Below are 18,894 nucleotides of genomic sequence, written 5' to 3' on the forward strand. Positions count from 1 at the left end.
ATCCTCCTATCGTCTGCCATACAAAAATGGTGCTAGAATCCAATCTACCCAGCAACCTTCCATGAAACACTAGGAGTCATGCCAGACTCCCCCCTCTTAGTTATGCCCCACACCTGGTCAGTCAGGATGTCCTGTTAATTCCAATCCCTTAATAATTCTTGCCTCTAACACTTTTTCTTAGTACCAGAATAGCCATCTACTGGTCTCACCACCTCCAGCCACCCCCTCCAATCTATCTGCCACACTGCTACCACACGATAAAGCCTGCCTAAATTCCCAAATTCTTTGAAATGGCATATAAGATGGCTGCAAGATTAGACTCCTGCTTACCTGTCCAAATTCCTTCGTGCAGTTCTCTCAAGGGCACCTAGCCATATCAAATTCCTTAGAGTTCCCCATTTACAAAACACTAGTTCACATTTCTCTGGCTTTGCATATGCTTCTCAAAGAAAAATCTCCACCCCCATTCCCATCTGGTTAGATAAGAGTGATCCTCACTTTTCAAGACTCACTTCATTCAACAACTCAAGTGAAGCCAGCTCTCTTCCACTTCCCAAGGAGAGGCAGCTCTTTTTTATAGGCCCTTTGCTTCCTCTGCTATAGTAGGAATTTGGTACACAAGTTTTTCTTTACAACCTTAGTTAGTGACACAGATCCCAGAACATAAATGTTTATTGAAAGAACAAACAAATGACTGATGAAATGGCCTTGGACTGAATAATGAAATGACTACCAATGCTGACCACCCATCTTCCCTTTAGAGATCAGAAGAGTCAGTATTTTTTACAAAGGACTTTACTCCTACATGCCCTGAAAGAACAAAGGAATATAAGAATGTTGCCGCTCTAGGAACGTCTCTTTCATCCTTGCGAGTCTCCATCCTCTATAAAAATCGCCTTTATGATAAGAAGTGGAGGTGATAATTACTCATTAACATTTTTAATGATAAAAGTACTATATAGCCATTGTGGAAATATTAGAATGTAAAGAAAAGTAAAGGTATAAGTTGACCACAATCCCACCAAGCAGAAATAATCAACTATTGATAACATTTTTGAGATAGCCTCCTAAACTGATTTTTTATACCAAGATTATACTGCATGCAAAAATGGAACCACCTTATACAAACTATTTTTATAAGTGAATTTTCCATTTCACAATATTCTGTGTTGAATTATAATAACAATCTAGAATTATAATCACTTAAAATGGTTATTAAAAATGTAGACTGCTGGGCTTCATCTCTTGATCTGTTTAAACAACCTTAGAATAGAGAATCCTGGAACATTCATCTTAACTCTCTAAGTGATTCTTATGTACAGTAAACTTTGAGAGCAACCAACCACAGATAGTGTTTTTAAATCACTAGAGTAAAATGACAGAAAAGTGAAGGTTCCAAAGGTATTTATTTTGGCAGCACATAAGAGAGTATACGAGCTGCTACAAAATGGAAAATGGGTTACCATCCCAGTTGATGAGCCCATGGCACTCTGCAAATAGATTCTGAATAGCTAGTCTCAGGGATGTGGTGGTCATTCTGTATCAGCAAAGAGGTTGAAAGAGATAGTTTCCAAGGTCTGTCTCAACTGTAAGATCCTAAGACTGTAATTAAAGAATGTTAAGGCTAAATTATACTTTAGAGGCAAAAAAGAACAGCTACCTGGGAAGACAGTTATGGAACTGGCTGGGTATGATTTTGGGGCAGTGGTTTAGAGGTAAGGCAGCTCTCAAAGTTGACCAAAACTTTGCACATCATTAACTGAAAATACTTTTTTTGCTAGAAAAGATTAACAACTAACTTTTTTAAAGACTTTTAAACTGGTGCTCCTGTAGCTTAAAATGTCTTCCTTGATAGCACTAACACAAAGCAAGTAAAATCTAAAGGTCCTAGTTTAAACACTGAAGGACTGAGATACCTGGCCAGCTCAGCTGGCCACACATGGTACAGCATGTGACTCTTGATCTTGGGGTGGTGAGTTCAAGCCCCACATTGGGGGTAGAGATTACATAATGAATGAATGAAGGAATGAATGAATGAATAAATAAGTAAGTAAGTAAAATCTTTTAAAACAGAAAAAAGAAAAAGAAACAGTGAAGGACCCAAATGTCTTTGGTATACCTGTCCCATTGCTACCAGTCTGGAAGGAGTCTCTAGAACTATGGCAATAATATCATAATCTAATAATAGTATAATGATAATAATAATACTGGTATTATTACCAGTAATCTAATTTAGCCTTTTCATTTTCAAGCAAAAGCCCCATAGAAGTTAGGTCTACAGAAGTTAAACCTAGAGAGTGTTAAGTTGTAAACTGACATGGCTAGTTGGTGACAAAATAATGACCCTTAGAATGCCACACTTCTGACTCCTACTCTAGTGTTTTGGGTATCAAAGATTTCTTACAATTGCGTTGTATTCACAATCCTAAATAGTTAGATATAAATCACAGAGGGCCAAGTGTTTGAAATTTTTCCATATAAAGATGCCATAGTGTAAACAAATGGCTTAAAATCATTGCATTTTAAAAGTAGATTGACGGGGCGCCTGGGTGGCTCAGTCGGTTAAGCGTCCGACTTGGGCTCAGGTCATGATCTCACAGTTCGTGAGTTCGAGCCCCACGTCGGGCTCTGTGCTGACGGCTCGGAGCCTGGAGCCTGTTTCAGATTCTGTATCTCCCTTTCTCTCTGCCCCTCCCCTGCTCATGCTCTGTCTCTCTCTGTCTCAAAAATAAATAAACATTAAAAAAAAAAAAAGTAGATTGACATTTCAAGGATAGCTGCAATAATGCTCCTTATGCTCTCTTCTCAGAGTTATAATTTAATTCCCTGCTTGGCAGGAAAATCAGTGATTACTCTCACTTCCTGACATTAAAAAAAAATGCCTTCCAAAAAGACAAATAATATTTTCAAACATAGTGTTTGTGTTATACACACTTTATATATCTACCTATGAGTGTACATACACACATAGGTATTTTTGTGGTTATGGACATTTATAGGCACAGTACTTATGTTGTATATACATTAATTATAGAATACACAAGCTCTTTATTTTTTATAAAATATAATTTCTAATCTTAATAATGTTGTTTTTAAAGGTTAACCAGACTGACCCAAGCACCAAATATTTACAATAAAAATTGTATTTACAAATACCCAACTAAGGAATTTGAGAATCAACAGCCCAGGTGATTTCAGTAAGTCTCAACTCGAAACACCATCTACATGTCAATGGCTCTTAAGTTTGTATCTCTAGCCTAGACACTTCCCATGAACTGCCCACTCAATACACCTACTTTGATGCATCTCAAACTTAACATGTCCAAAATTAAATTCCTAATCTTCCTCCCTAAATTCTTCCTCTAATGGCTATCTTCATATCAGAAATGATAGGTCCATAAAAATAATAAAAAGTGGGGGGCACCTGAGTGGCTCAGTACGTGGAACATGCAACTTTCAATCTTGGGGTTGTGAGTTCAAGGCCCACGTTGGGTGTAGAAATTACTTTAAAAATAAATTAAAATTTTTTTAATTAAAAAAAAAAGAAAAGAAATGATAAGTCCATCCATCCAGTACCTCTCTTAACATCCTATATCCATCACCAAATCCTGTCCGTGTATTCCAAAATACATCCGGAATCCCAGCATTTTTCACTACTTTTGCCACTACAATCACCATTGCCTTTCTCAACAGTCTCCTATCTGGCCTTCTTGCTTCTACCTTTGCTGCATTGGTCTATTCTCCAAATAGCAGCCAGACTGACACATTATAAGCCTGTCATCACCTCCAATGACTTCCAATCTCACACTGAAAATAAGCCCTATAAAACACTCTGTGGTCTCCCCACCTCATTCTACCATCCCTCTGACTTAATTTCCTACGACTCTCCCACTTGCTTACTTCATTCCAACCACCCAGTCTACCTTGTTGTACTTTCAACATTATGAAAAAAGGAGTTCTATGCAGAAGGTTCTTTCCATAAACATCTTCATGGCATTTTCCTCACCTCCTACATATGTCACTGACAATGTCAAAGCATCATAGAGGTATTTCTTGACGAGCATCTATATCAGCCAGGATCCCAGAAAGAAATGTGTGCCACACTAAAAGAGCTAAAAGAATAAACAAGCGGAACGCACACTTCTCCCTCCCTCAACTCTTCTTCCAGGGGGCTTATTAATATAGTCTCTATTTGCCTCCCAGGGCAGAGAGCAGGATGGTGAAAGGCAGGGAACAGGCCTGGAGGAGACAATGTAAAGATACCCAAACTACTTCATTCCATTTCTCCCTAGCACTCAAATATTTGTTGAATGAATCAATATGATGCAATGGTGATTCGGCATTGAATGAGGCTGTAAACACGTATACAAAAAAACCCAAACCAAAAACAAACAAACAAACAAAACAAAAAACAAAAACAAAAACTCCGCTCACTGTAAGTGACTGTAAGTCAAAAGGAGTCAGGAGACACCAACGTCATCCAAAGCAGAGACTAAGGAGGTTTTCATGAACTTGATATGGTAAATAAATTGTGAGGCATCTTGGATGCCTCGGGTTCTGCCTTATCGAACTTAAGGTTATTTATCACACTCACCAAAATACAGAAATATAAAAGAAAGAAGGTAAGTTCCTAAGTGGGCATTGCATTGACGGTATCCTCCCCGACATCCTAATGCCTTGCAGCTTATTTATGATGAGTTGATTCCTGATGTCTGATGCATACAACAGATGTTTCTAATAAAGGAAACAGTGGAACAAGAAGTCATATATATGTTATAATCTGAAAGGTAAGAGAATATTAAATGTTTAAATATCTGTCCTACATACTGGTATCTACCATGAATAAATCAAGCAAGGCTTCTCATGAGACATTTCATCCCTGTGGCAGGGGTTCATTAAAGAAAAGGTCTTTGAGGAACAAACATTAGTAGAAGCTCTGACTCCCTGGTTTTCTAAATTATTTGTGACATCTGGGCACTTGCGCGCAGCAATAACAAAAGCATAACTTCTTTTATTGGAGTTTCCCAGACTCCTCAAAGATGGTGCAACTACAGAATAAGATAAAGCAATGGGACAAAAGAGCACACATCTGTTTCACATCTAAAAACTGAAGAATTCATGTTGGTGGAGAATTTAACAAGTAATATATTTGCTGATTCTAGTAGCACCCAGGCCACCCCCGAAGAAAAGGGAAAAAAAAATAAACAAGCAGGGTAACATATCATTTGGAGAAACACAGAGAAAAATAAGAGACAATACCCTTAGAAGAGATCTCTCATACCCGCTCCCAGCTTCACTAAGAGAAGAATCTCATTCACTGATGACCCCTTTCTGTCTTCATTCTCCTGAAAGGGAAGATGGTGCTAAGCAAGGCTGATGGAAGACAGCAATAGATTGAGTTGCTATGGTTTCTGAAACGTACTCTAACCCTAAACCATAGCCTTCCATACTCCAGTGTCACTCTTACAACCTATTTTCATCCTACTAAATACTTTTTTCCCCTGAAAAGAAATCAATTATGTTACTATGATGGATCTTTAATTTAAGAAGTTAAAAAAGTAATTTCTGAAAAGGATCTTTGGGTTCCTGGGGAAAAGCCCCCATTTCATATGCTGCTCATTCAGGGGCAGGTCCAAGGATTATAAACTTTAAAGCGTATATATACAATGGGGGCAGGGGAACCCTTGAGAAAATAAATTTTAAAATACTGCAAATAAATAACTTGACAGTTATCACAAAAATGACAGTATCCAGAAAAATTGCCTATGTTTCAAATAATTCCTAGATATGCTTTGGTATACGTTTTTTGGTATACTTTTACAGTTACTTCGTTTTGCTTTGACTCATACATTTTGGTTGCCTCTTTGTATTTCAAAGATCTTATGATGTTTTCTACCAAGAGACTAGAAAGAAACGTTCATCTTGTCTCTATCAGGGTTAATCAAAGTTTTGTCATTGTTTCTCCCCTATCCATGTTTTCCAGGCCAGGTGCTCTAGGACACACACATATCACAAAATGACCTTGGCATGTACTTTCACTCATCACACTGGGTATGTAGGCTCAGTAAGCAGTCGAAAAGATCCCTGGAAGACATTCCTTTACCAGGACAGTAGAAATAACTTAATTATACACTGAGGAACTTGGAACCACATATGACCATATGAAATTGCCAATGTTCAATCATCTTTGACCTCCAAAAATGACAATTTCATATGGCTCACACTAATATATCCCACTAAGCCCAAAATAAATGTATCTCCAACTCAGCATCCTGTTAGCCAGAGTCCAAAATTGCCAGTGACCGCTCTAACACACTTTGCGCTAGGGAAAATACAACAGAGGGGCACAGAAGTACAAAAAGACCACAATCTTACCTGATGAGTTTAAAACAGCTGCACATTTTAGATGCGATCGTGTGAATAAGCCCCAGGGTTTTAGACAGAGCCTGGGGAAGTAAGAGGCCCTGAAGCCTAAGGTCCATTGACTTCCCAGTAAATCACCTCTGCAATCCCAATTCTCCCACCCAAAATTTTGTCAGCGGAGCTGTAACCTACGAGGCACATCAGAAAAGCAAATACACCTCTTTTCTCTCAAGGAAATAGTTCCCACATGGCACATAGAAAGGATTCCCAATTTATAGGCATAAGCTGAGCAGGCCTTCTATGTCCATTACTGGATTCAAATAATCCTGTCCAGAATGATAAAAATTTCTGTGAAACCAAGAGTCCTTTGTTAGCACAGGCCTCTCATCTCCCTATCATTATTCCCTGGGGCATTCATCAAACGCATGTTCTGTACAGCAGGCACCTTGCCTTCATGTGAACACTTGTAAAACACAGCACCTCTGATAAAAATAGTCTCAATGCAAAATGTAAACTTGTGGTTTATCTGGAATCTGACACCAGGCTATTTGCTAACTGGCCTTCTGATGAAATAGCTTTCTGGCCATATGCTTTTTCAATCTGACACAAAATGCCACACAGAGAACAGAGTTCAGCTGAAGCTCTCAACCCATTTTAACAAAAATCTTGGTGTGTGTGTGTGTGTGTGTGTGTGTGTGTGTGAGTGTGTGTGTGTAGCATGCGTGTGCTATTTTACCGGTTAAGTCTCTCAACCGCAGACTATACAGGCAGACCGTTAACCTCCAGGATTCTGCTGAGACGGCAGTGCGTCCAGGGGACTGTGCTGAATCTACACAACAGCCACCATCTGTTGCAGCGCTTCGAGGAACATTGTCAGCAGCATGAAACACAGTGTCAACCCTAATCATTAAAGGGCTGCTTTGGAAGTTAAAGCCAATAATGGAAATATTCCAGGTCATTAACACCTGGCTTCTTTGCAATAATTGAGAACACAGATATAATATTAATATATTATTAGTACCAAGTATTCATTCCATTTATATTTCAAAAGATAGCAAATACAATCAATATATAGATCCAGATGGGGCAGAATCTTGGCTATGACACTAGCTGAGACACTGGCATTGGTAAGAGTAATGAAACCTTCATTTATTGAGAGACTACTATGTGTCAGACTCTGTGTGAGCTGCTGTAGACATAGTGTCTTAATTTTTCCATTACCCCAAGAAGAGAGGTATTATTATTTAGAAGGTAAACTACTTTAACTCCCTAAACTTCATTTTTCTATTCTGTAAAACAATGATAATTTCACTTATTTTGCAAGATTTTAGTAAACATTAAAGATAACATAGATAAATAATGAGCACCCAAATAGATGTACAAATAAAAAAATCTGTTATTAAAATATTATTAAATGCTTAACGTTTATGCAGACTACACACACACACACACACACACTAAAATATTAGCTCTAGACTCAATGTGTATAACATAAAGTACAGAAAACTTCAAACATCCCATCAGATGATGTAGGACACCACCTCGCTGATTCCGCAGATTTAAAGAATAAGCTAACAAAAACAAAACAGAGCAGCTGTGTGAGTACATCATCATTCAAATTAGTCAGCATGTATTAAAAGCCTACTCTAGTATAGTAAGAAACTGCAGAGAAAGTCTTAACACAATGCTCCTGTAACTGTATTTAAGGATACAGAACATATACAGGTAATACATTATTCTGTCATTTAGAGCAATGTATACAAGAATACTAATGAAATGAGTGGCAAAACAAAGCATTAGTCGACGCACACAGAAATCAAGGATCTCTGAAGAATAAGAGCTGAGAAACATTTGTACTCAGTATACAATTTTCAAACTAAAGTCTACCTTTAATAGGAAAGTAAGGACTACATGCTAAGTGACAAGGTGAGTTAGCTGTCCTATTCCAAATAGTCAATACTATCCCTATGGAGAGTTATTACCACCCTCTCTGGGTATCACCCCTCCCTTTATCCCCTGCTATGTGACTATTAGCCAAAACACCTCAAAGGTAAATAGGAGAAAAAGCACATACTGGCTCTATTGTTCTATAAATTTCCCTAGTAACCCTATAAATTTAGCATTAAAAATCATAGCAAGAATAAAAATCAGTAATAATGAAAATGCAAATTTACTAGAATACTGTATTATTACCACCTACATCAGACTAAAATGTCTTCCTTAAATCACAAACATGGATATTCAAAAACAAAGGAGGTAAGAAAGCTTACTGAAAAAAAACCCCTCACCTTTAAATGGTTGAGAAAAAATGTATATACACATGTGTATATACTACTCAAATACATCATATACATACACACATACACACACAAACATTGAACCAGAATGAATGACAATATAAATGAGGTAAGATACTAACAAAAGGTTAACATAGGTAAAGGAAATCCCTTCCACTATTCTTACAAATTTATTCTAAGTTTGAAATTATTTCCAAATAAAGAATTACAAAAGGAAAGCTAGCTAAAAAACATTTAACCATAAAACAAAGTAAAAGTTAAATGTCAAAATGCTTATTTCTTCCTCTTAAAATTCAAGAACAACTACTCTAATAATATCATTAACCATTATCTAAAGGAGCATTCAAAAACTTAGGAAAGTTACAGTCAATGAGGAATATACTAGTTCAGTAGAGAAAACCATAGGATTTTTTTTTCTGACCTAATTCTCCTGAGTATAAATACGAATCTCTGACAAAAATGACAAAGAAAATCAAACCTAAAATAATTATGTTTGACCAGACATGAGACTGTACAAGGCATGAGGTAACAACAGCCATGACTTAAACATTTTATTTGTTTTCCTTTTAATATCTCATCATATTAATAGCTACCAGTCTGAACTATAATCAGGAATTGCTTTCTCCAAGGAGTCCACCAATTATAGTCATGACCTCATATATTTCTGGCAAACGTGGGTGCCCCAGAATCTCCCAAGTTAGAGGATATCAACACGATTTGGTATAATCCACTTCAAGGATATACATACAGATGTCACTGCACTGAGTTTTAGAAAATGTATATTAATAAAAGTTTCATTGTGAAATAACATTATTTAGCACCAACACACTTGCCATTGATTTCAGATTAGAAATGAGATGAAGCTTCTAAAGGAAATCAATTTTTGAATTGGTTAAGTAATTAGGCTGAGGTACAAACTTAAAGGATCCTAAGTTGCTATATTCAGTGTCTTAAAAGTTCTAGTTGAAATAAACAAGCATCTATGGGAGAAAAAAAATCTTCAGGTATCATTTAAAAGGAGGCTCTTTGGGGGTGCCTGGGAGGATCAGTCGGCTGAGTGTCCAACTCTTGATTTCAGCTCAGGTCATGATCCTGGGGTCATGGGACTGAGCCCTGCATCAGGCTCCGTTTTGGGCATGGAGCCTACTTGGGATTCTCTCTCTCCCTTTGCCCCTCCTTGACCCCCTCTCCCAGAACACACACACTGTCTCTCTTATTCTTCTTGAAAAGACAGCATTGAAAAGTTTGTTGGTACTTTATATGTTCACTAAGCAATTATTGTTACAGGTGTAGTTTCAGAATGTTCCCTGGAAAATGATTCAGAGGCATCAGAACTTCTTCAACAAATTTAATTAATAGCACTGACATTCAGTCATCGCTCATTTAGTCCTGTGTAAATACAAAAAAAAAAAAGTGCTCAGAGTAATTACAAACACCTCTGTGTGTGCACCAGCAGCATGAGGTTCCATACTTCTTTAGAGATTAGGATGTCTTATAATTATATCACTTTTCCTATTTTTGTCATTAGCCCTTTGGACTAAGCTTAAGACATATATACCTGGTACTAAATTTGAGTATGTCATATATGTTGCAATAACAAGGTTCCATTTGAAGATATAAGAAAATATAAAAGCAAATTATTATATATTATTACAATCAGGAGCCTAACCACATAACTCAATTATTAGATTATCAACAAATTAATAAATCACTTGGTATCTATTTGCAAACATGCTATGTTTTTCCTGGATGGTAACTTGCGGCACAGAAGGTAAAACATAGAAGAGTGACAGACTGAGATGTTCTATCATCTCCGGACACATACCGTAGCCATTTCCCCCCTAACAACTGGAAAACTAGCATTAGGAATCCTAAGTGACCACAGAGGGCTCTAAAAGCCAGTGGGAGGAACTACACTTAATGGGTACATACAGGTTTGAAAACAATAGGAAAGCACTAATTAAAAAAAGAAAACTCCTCTCCCCCTAACTTTGTGTGTGTGGGTGTGCATATATGTGCATGCATGCCCCCCCCCCCAAACACACACACAAGCAATCTTCAAACATCACCTCAGTGGTGCATTTTCGTTTGATTCCCACACACAAACTCCTTAACTGTGCACTTTACTGGAGACGGAAATTATTTCTCTGTGGGTGGCAAAAGCATTGAGATTCTTCCTGATATTGTTTGAATAAATATTAAAATAATATTCCTTCATAAACAAGTGGTTATTCATCCTTCAAACATTTATTGCCAATTGCAACTTTGTGTGCAAGGAATGGAGGCCCTAGAATATAAAAGAATAATATCACAACACGGACCTGCTCATGGCAGTTACACAGGGAACAGATCAGTGTTTGGACTCTAAAATTATTTCCCAAAAATAAATAAATTAAATAAATTAAATAAATTAACTAATAAAATAAAATCCATGCCTTTCCTCTACACTAAGATTGCATCTAACTATTAAAAAAAGAGAGGCGCCTGGTTGGCTCAGTCGGTTAAGGGACCGACTCTTGATTTCTACTCAGGTCATGATCGCATGGTTCTTGAGTTCGAGCCCCATGTCAGGCTCTGTGCAGTACAGAGCCTGCTTGGAATTTTCTCCCTCCCTGTCTCTCTGCCCCTCCCTCTCTCTGTCTCAAAATAAATAAACTTTGAAAAGAAAAGGGAAAAAAAAAGAAAAGAAAATAAGTAGTACAATGGCAATTCACAGAGAAGATGAATATTACACCTTGTTTGTGTGAGGTTAAAAGAGAACCTGAAAAGCCTAGGTGAGAGGTAAAACATGAGCTGAACCTGGAAAGGGGTATAGATATTAACAGACAAATGAATTTATTCTAGTTTTCAAAAAGAGTATGTGAACAAGAAGAGAGGACAATAGCAAAGGTAAAATCTCTTAAGTGTTCAATGATTGTCCAATCAGTGTAGAATACAAGAGCCATCGAGAATGTCTGAGGACAGAGGCACATGGTGCTGGGAACACAAAGGAGAGATAAAGAGGTCTTTGCAAGAGTGAGATGCTGAAGCCTTCTGACCAGGAAGAGACTAGATCAGAGCTGTAATGAAGTAGAGTGGGAGAATACCAAAGGCTAAGAGGAAAGTTAAGAAGGAATTTCAAGCAGCGCAGCAAGAGGTAGTGAAGGCCAGAATCAGGGTCAGAGAAGTAGTGGGAATGGAAACTAGCAGGCTCTAATGTACCTCTCAGCCATAAAGTCTACATTTTAAATAATGTGACCTTTACTACAAAGAGCTAAGTGAAGGTGGCATAAGAAACTTTAGTCAATATGCATTTCCAAAATAAACCTCCATGACACAGCTGAAATAACAAAGGTAGGGGAAGATCCACAGTATGTGAGAAACCAAAACAGCTAAAGAATAGCCGGGTAAAAGGTTAGCTACAAATGTGGGACATCATAATCCACCATGAATATTATAGCCAGCCACATGTTATAAACTGTTTTTAATGTTATTTCTGTGGAAATGTAGAATTAAACAAGCTAGAATCAAGTTCAACTCTCTCCTTTACTCTAAGGTATTACTAAAGTTTATGTCATGAAAAGAACACAATGAAGCTGGGGTGCCTGCATGGCTCCGTTGTTAAGCTTCTGACTCTATATTGGCTCAGGTCATGATCTCAGGTTCATGAGTTCAAGCTCCATGTAGGGCTCTGCGCTGACAGTATGGAGCCTGCTTAGGATTCTCTCTCTCCCTCTTTCTCTGCTCCTCCCCCACTCATGCATGCTCTCTCTCTCTCTCTCTCTCTCAAAAATAAAAATAAATAAACTTTAATTAAAAAAAAGAACAGGGGAGCCTGGGTGGCTCAGTTGGTTAAGCATCCAACTTCAGCTCAGGTCATGATCTCACAGTTTGTGAGTTCAAGCCCTGCATCAGGCTCTGTGCTGACAGCTCAGAGACTGGAGCCTGCTTTGGAATCTGTGTCTCCCTCTCTCTCTGCCCCTCCCCTGCTCATGCTCTGTCTCAGAAATAAATAAAACATTTAAAAAAATTAAAAAGAAAAAAAAGAACACAATGAAGCCATATTGTTACTTCCTTTATAATTCCACCTAACAGCCAAGATCAACAGCCTCCCCTACTTCAAAGAACAGTTCTAAGACATAAATGTATTAAACTCAATTATATTATACAAGGACTAGTATTTTATGGGGATCACTATGTAAAAAAGTTTTAAATAATGAAGTAGAAGAATTTTTGGTCATGTTCTGGAAATTTCCTACTTATAATCTGAAGACTCTGCAAATCAAAGGGTAAGTTTTATAATTCACAAATTATCTCCCTCAAATCAGTCTTTCCCAAAATGTAGTAAGTGATATAATAGATGACTTTAAGTGATTCCTGAGTAACCTTTCCTGTAACACTTTTTATTTCACTATTAAAATACATGTATTAAAAAAGTATACACCACAATAGGATACTTTCCTTTTAAATATATTTGTTTTTAAAAAAAGGTTTATTTGAATAAATATATTAAAAGGTACAGAGGTGATATTCAAATATTTCCAGTGATAGAATAAAAACAAACATAAAAAACTGTTGTAGCAGGACACTGCATAGTTAGATTTTAATATCCACTAAACAAAGTGGCATAGATATTTTTATCAGAGTGTTACTTTTTAGTAATTTTTACTTGATCTCAAGTTTATGGAGAATCAAGTCTCTTACTTAAATCAGAATTAGTATTAAATGTAATATTGATAACTAGAATGTGATTTATATTAGTTTGAAAACAAAGAAAATACTTCCTCTTTCTATTGGATTTGCTATTTCTAATCTTTAAACTTGTATTAGGAAAAACATAAATTATAAAAGCAGAATCAGAAATTACAGATTTCTGTAACAGATGGATTGAAAACAGCAAAATGAATTGATACATTAAAATTAATACAAATCTTGGATTTCAAATTCAAATTTTAACTTCAAAAAATGTTAAGTATTGTTTCTGTAAAGGAAGTGACTTAAACACATGTTGGGAAAAGCCTGAATTAAATAATTCTTTTAAAATAGCCTATAGTACAAATCTGTTTTAAAATCAACAGGAAATTAATTAAACAAGAATATATACCAAGTGTGGAAATAAGACCATTAAGTCAAAAAATACAGGAAACACTGTTTGAAGTAGCCTAAATTTCATTGTGATTGTCAGTCTTTTTGTTCTTGGCCCTTTTTTGGGAGATGTGCCAAAATGTTAACTTTCAAAGATAAACGCATCTGAAAACATCTCCTAATTAGTACACGGGAACAATTTTTTATTATGTTTATTTATTTATTTTGAGCAAGAGAGAGTGCACGCAAGCACACAGGGCAGAGACAGAGAGAGAGAGGGAGAGAGAGAACCCAAAAACGCTCCTGGCAGGAGCGCAAGCTCAATGTAGGGCTCAATCCCAGGAACTGTGAGCTCATGACCTAAGCCAAAATCAAGAGCCAGACACTCAACTAACTGAGCCACCCAGGCATCCCTGCAAATTTTAGATAAAACAAAATCTAAGTTTATATTACTTCCATTTAAACTGAATATTATTTTCACATATTTGAAGATAAATGTTGAGGGATTTTGTATGGAAAAAATCCATATATATTTAGACCTAATGATGCCAGAGCTATTCTGGAAGGTTGTTTTGTTTAGTTTAATACCTCCAAAAACGTGTTTACATGATGCACTGCAGTAGTCCAAATGCATTTTTTTTTTAAGTATAAAGAAGTAAAGTGGTAAATGAACTTTTTTGTCAAGACATAAGAAAGGTCTGATTTCAGGTCACAGATAATCATATAGATAAGTGAGGACATTTCTTTCAAGTTGGAGAGGCCTTACATCAGCAAATATTTTCATTTTTCCTTCTATATAACTGTCACACATGTATCTACTATCAAGGAAGTTAAAGTCAATTATACATATATGGAGTGAAGGTTTAACAGTGTTGTATTTTATCACAATTTTAATGACTTCAAAATATGTTATGGATGGGTTTAGTGTTAGCTACCTATCCCTGCAAAATATATGTCAGAAAAAATATCATGAGTTTTGAAATGCTATTACACCATGGTTCTCGGGAGGGTGATTTTACACTCTCAGGACATTTGGCAACAACTGGGGATGGTTTTATCTTCCTAGGGGGCATTTGTATCAACCAAAGATGCTTCCTCCCAACTCCCACAACCAGAGGACATTGAGCAACATCTGAAGATATTTTTAGTTATCACAATTGGAGGCATAGTGCTGGCATCCAGTAGGTAGATTCCAGGGATGCTGTTAAACATCCATCCCACGATGCACAGAACAGCCTCTTCCTCCTGCTGGACAACAAAGAATGATCTGGCCTTACATGTCAAAACTGCCAAGGGTGAGAAATTCTGTACTCAACACATCACCATGAAACATGTTCTACATGTTAGGGTCAAAGAAAGAAGATAGGAAAAGCACAGAAGGTCAAAGAAGAGGCAAGATAAGATATAAAAGAAAGATCAGAATCCATTAAAGAAAAACATAAAGTATTTTCTAAACAAACATTTACTGTATGGCTAATATGAAATGCAAATATGAGCCCAAACTAGATGATCACAAACATACAGAAAGAATGTGAGCAAATTTGACACGCATTTATAAAAGAAAAAGGACGCCTATTTTTTTTTAAGCTACATTTCTGGCTTGTTGATGAATGAACTGACTTTCATACAATTATTTTACTGTCTAGTGGACATGTTTCCCATTCCTCATAGATGCTATGCCAAGAATATGCTAGAGTTAACTGGGGGAGATGCATATTAAGCAGCAGTGCCACTTGGATAGATTGTCCAAATTATAGTGACCTTGAACTGTACAAATCAAAACTCTTTAATTCCAACAATGCTAATCTCTTCCAATACAACTAAAAGAATATATATTACAATCTCACCTTTTTATCATCAAGGTGTGTACATTTGTAAATAGACAGAATTTATGTTGTAATGATTCATACTAACCTACTAAAAGATTTTACCTCAGTGGGGAATGGATGTAAGGGGGTGAGGGTGGGAAGGTAAACAGTCATATTTTGATCTCTAGAACTTAGGAGTATCTGAATCTTTTACAATGGGAATGCATTCATGTAAAATAACATTTTTTTTAAATAATGAATTTACCCCAAAGCAAAATGCAAAAATTCTTCTACAGTCTGCAAATATTTAATACAATGCCTTGCTTTATATGAGATACAAATTGTTTAAAAGTTGCAGTAACAGCTTTAATCATATTCCTAAAAAGGAATCTGCAAAGTAATCTTAGAGTTTATTTCATAGGTTTAAAAAATGTTTAGAAAACAAATATCACTCGTAAATAAAGAGATGTATTGAGTTAAATTTCCAATTGTGGTGTTTACCAAAAGAAAAGAACAATTGAATGCCATCAGCACACCATTTTTACTACAGAATTTTATTGATATTTTTATGTTGCTACATCTCTGAAAATTAACCAACTGATACCATTAGAGTATTTTTAGGAAGTTAGAAATTCTTCCAATAGTTATAAAAGGAATGTTTATCACCTCTGAAATGGATTCCATAAATGTTTTACAACTTTTATGAGGGTTATTTTGATTCAGTAAAATAGTATATATAGCAATAATCAATGAACAGTTAAAGAAATAATTTAAATTTTCTCTATCCTGCTTTATTTAGTTTTGAGCAGGAATAACTGCAGTTTGTATTTCATGATTGATTTTTCTCATTTATTAACATATCATTTGAGGGACAAAATATGAATTAAAAGGAAATCAGTTATTTCACCCCCTAAAATTGGGAACATATCATAAATTTTTCTCATTCAGCAATCAAGGTAATTTACGATAAACAGACAAATGACACTTTGGCCAGGCCTGAAGGTTAGCTTACCAGGTGCAAAAACGAACAATGAAAAACTGGAAATGGAAACACTATATTCATAAAATCAATCTCCTTATGGAACTATAATTTCATTTATAGATAAATATCTCTTGTTCCATCTAATATCATCTTCCATGTGATATCATATCACAATATAAAAAAATTACACTTTTGCTAAGTTTATGGCATATTTTAAAATATAGATATGTCTTTATAAAAACATACCTTAGTCATTTGCTTATATGATTAGGTATATTATTATAAATTATAAATAAAATCAGCATCCTCAACTTTCCAAGAAGAATTATCCATTAATATGGCACCAACCAATAAATCACAAACATATTCATGGGCGCCTGGATGGCTCAGTCGAGCATCCGACTCTTAATTTTGGCTCAGGTCATAATATCACCAGTTTGTGAGATCAAGCCCCACATCAGGCTCTGCACTGACAGTGTGGAGCCTGCTTGGGATTCTCTCTCCCTTCTCTCTCCATCCCTCCCCTGCTCAGGCAAATGCTCTCTCTCTCTCTCTCAAAATAAATAAACAAAAGAAAGAAAGAAAGAAAGAAAGAAAGAAAGAAAGAAAGAAAGAAAGAAAGAAAGAGAAAAAGAAAAAGAAAGGAAGAAAGAAAGAAGAAAGAAAAAGAAGAAAAGAAAGAAAGAAAGAAAGAAAGAAAGAAAGAAAGAAAGAAAGAAAAAAAAAGAAAGAAAGAAAGAAAGAAAGAAAGAAAGAAAGAAAGAAAGAAAGAAAGAAAAGAAAAGAAAAAAGAAAAGAAAATGTTTCGGGGCACCTGGGTGGCTCAGTCAGTTAAGCATCCAACTCTTGATTTCAGCTCAGGTCATGATCTCATGGTGCGTGCGTTTGAGCCTCCTGTAGGGTTCTGCACTGGCAGCAGGGAGCCTGCTGGGGATTCTGTCTCCTTCTCTTTCTGCCTCTCCCCTACTCATGCTCTCTCTCTCAAAATGAACATTAAAAAAAAAAGAAAATGAATTGTTTACTAATATAACTATATTCAACATACAGATGTAGGTTTAAATTTTTTTTTAACGTTTATTTGTTATTGAGTGACAGAGAAAGACAGAATGTGAGCAGAGGAGGAGCAGAGAGAGAGGGAGACACAGAATTGGAAGCAGCTCCAGGCTCTGAGCTGTCAGCACAGAGCCCAATGTAGGGCTCGGACTCACAAACCGCGAGATCATGACCTGAGCTAGTCACTCGCTTAATCCACTGAGCCACTCAGGCTCCCCCAAATGTAGGTTTATAATGTTTGTCATGAAATGCTTTTCTAGTAATACTAATATAACTGCCTAGTACCAGTTTTCATCAATGTAGGAAAATTCATTTTGTCAAAATTGATTGTATCTGTTGATATTTACTTCTAGGTACCCCTACTTCAAATTCAAGATGGTATGAAATCAGAAAAGCCCAAATTGAAGTCATAAATAACAGGTAACTAACTCTACAATACAATTGTGGTTACATTTAAGAATGACCTTATGGAGGGGCACCTTGATGGCACAGTTGGTAAAGCTTTCAAGTCTTGATCTCGGCTCGAGTCATGATCTCATGGTTCATGAGTTCAAACCCCTATTGGGCTCTGTGCTGATGGTGTGGAAGCCTGCTTGGGATTCTGTCTCTCCTTCTCTCTGCCCCTCCCCACTTGTTCTTGCTGGCTGGCTCTCTCTCTCTCTCTCTCTCCCCCTCAAAATAAATAAATAAGTTTAAAAAAAAAAAGAATGACCTTGTGGAAACAAATTGCAGTGATATTCTTTGGAGAATTAGGGATAACCTAGGGAGGCTTGTAGTATCTTGTCATTTGGCCAAGGATTGAAGTTCATTTTGCCAAACCTATGAAATCCTTAATCTGTTTCTGGGATGGAGCTTATAACCGTGGAAGCTGTAACCCCAAGATGAACTTTAAACTCTGGTCAGCTAAACTGGCCAATTCTAGAAATGCCTGCCTTATATTAGGTGCAATTTGGTCTTTAACAACACAGAACTGTTCTTTTAAAATATTTGGCAAGTCAGTCCTTTCTTTTCCATCCCCCATATAATGATTCTAGTTTAGATCTCTATTATCTACCTCCTGGGTAGAAAAGACTTACCTTTGGAATGGAGACTTTAGGTTCATATTTGGGTTCTTCTCAGTCTCTTTTGTTGGCTTTTCATTTTCTGATTCCACTTAACTATCAGTGCTCGCAAAGGTCTGACCTAATGGCACTAACAATCATCCATTCTTACAACATCCAAGTACGTTTCTATACCCTGGGATTTATCCTTATTTCCAAATGGCATATCCAACTTGCCATAGTGTATTTCCCCTATAATCGTCCCCATACAACTCAACCTCAAAAAT

The 18,894-nt window shown here is 36.4% G+C and overlaps 1 protein-coding gene across 14 annotated transcripts in view; it reads right to left on the reverse strand.

Annotated features, from left to right (window-relative positions):
• GULP1 (GULP PTB domain containing engulfment adaptor 1) overlaps window positions 1-18,894 on the reverse strand; it is a 276,210-nt gene that overhangs the window by 231,897 nt on the left and 25,419 nt on the right. Inside the window, exon 2 of one of the 14 annotated variants that reach the window (XM_019461737.2) lies at window positions 5,260-5,345. The exons of the other annotated variants lie outside the window; for them this stretch is intronic. The gene's annotated coding sequence lies outside the window, so the exon portion shown is untranslated. The remainder of the gene's footprint in view (window positions 1-5,259; window positions 5,346-18,894) is intronic. 14 annotated transcript variants of the gene reach the window in all.

This window comes from Panthera pardus, unplaced genomic scaffold (genome assembly GCF_024362965.1).
Source record: "Panthera pardus isolate Hobbes unplaced genomic scaffold, ASM2436296v1 HiC_scaffold_10, whole genome shotgun sequence".
NCBI classification, from domain to species: domain Eukaryota; kingdom Metazoa; phylum Chordata; class Mammalia; order Carnivora; family Felidae; genus Panthera; species Panthera pardus.